Source organism: Eurytemora carolleeae, unplaced genomic scaffold, assembly GCF_000591075.1.
Source record: "Eurytemora carolleeae unplaced genomic scaffold, Eaff_2.0 scaffold487, whole genome shotgun sequence".
Classification (NCBI taxonomy): domain Eukaryota; kingdom Metazoa; phylum Arthropoda; class Copepoda; order Calanoida; family Temoridae; genus Eurytemora; species Eurytemora carolleeae.
Genome location: NW_019396430.1, coordinates 419,843 through 421,447, shown reverse-complemented (window position 1 = coordinate 421,447; position 1,605 = coordinate 419,843).

Here is a 1,605-nt window from a genome sequence, read left to right as displayed (position 1 = left end):
GTGTTCGCCTCTGCTGAAAACGTTCAGAAAAAACGTACTTACCAATAAATCCCCAGCAGAGAACAATAAACAAGACGACAATTATTCAACTGTTTAGTGGATATATACCACGTTTTTTAATGTTGGCTGCCTCCTAATTATTTTGCAAACCAAGAGGCAATTAATGAAATGCTTTTTTCCATAATTACAAAGCTAATTCTAAATAACTCGCCGTAAATTATAGTTTTATCAGGATTTGAAAACAATAAATGTACAGTGGTCGGTGAATATATCAATACAATGAAGACGACTTTTCTATTTAAGTTTTTATTTTTACCAAGCTTTTTTTCAAATTACAAGGTTTAAAGTAAACAAAGAGAAGGTATTAATTGACAGCTTCTCTTTGTTTTCAAATTTATGTTTGCAGCTTGTATCCTTGCTGTTTAGAAGCTTATATCCATGCTGTTTAAAAGCTCGTATCCATGCTGTTTAAAAGCTTGTATCCATGCTGTTTAGAATCGAATGTCGTCTACATTGTATTGATATTTACGATGCATGAAGACTGTATGAAACATCAAAAAGGTTAAAGCTGCAGGGGGAATAGAGACGTTGCTTCTACNTATTCGTTATTAAGGGTTTCACTGTATCGTATGGGTATTACAAAATATGACATTTAAGGGTTGTATAGGAAAAATAGTAGTTGTTATGGTAAAGTATTGTTGAATAACTATGTATATAAAAAGTGGTTCTTTTTCTTTATAATTTTGATATTAATAGAAACTATATCATTTCATTTGATCTTCAGTGTTCATTTCGGTTGGTGGGGGCAGCAGTATATATAGTATTCAGATTAGTAGGAGCCTAGGAGGCACCAGTCGGTTCGTTGTTATTCAAGGTTTACCTTCAGGTGGAGACCTAAATATAACTATTTTAACTCTCATATTGGAGTTATTCTAAGAATTGACAAGTTACCTTAAAGATGGCCAAATGTCGATTGGCTGGGATCCCAGGCTAGCTGAAATCCGCAGTTTCTCTGCGTTCACATTTCTCTTGATACTCTTGAATGTCTGTTCATTCTACTGATACATTTTTAAAAGAGTTTATTCTCCAGAATAAACTAGTTTTGGTTTTAACTTAAACATGTCATCTGTTCTGCATGCATGCTGTATATTCAAGCTTTCAAGATTCAAGATCAGTAAAGTCAGAGAGCGTTGATTCCAGTTATTGTCGTCTTCCAACTGAAGAGACCATTTTTTTGTTGGAATTCATATGAGTAAGATCAACATGTTCTGCTTTACTCTAATCCTTAATAGACTATTAATATATCGAAGGGAAAATAAATAAAAACGGTTGTATTGCTGTCAAGGTTTCTAATACCCTAATTCCAGAAAGCCAGTTTTGCAAGAAAATGACAATTCAATTCGTTGTAAAAACTTTACTAGAATTTAATTCGTTCACAGTAAAACTTTGATTTTCTTGGTTTCCAGTAAATGTGTGTTTGTTCAGTGTTAAATGTGCTCAAGTATTCCTACCACTAGACCAGATTAAAAATGTATTTGTTGGTTTTTTACATAAAAGTGTTTTTCACTCTACAAAAGAGTAATATTGAATATATTGTCTTGGTTT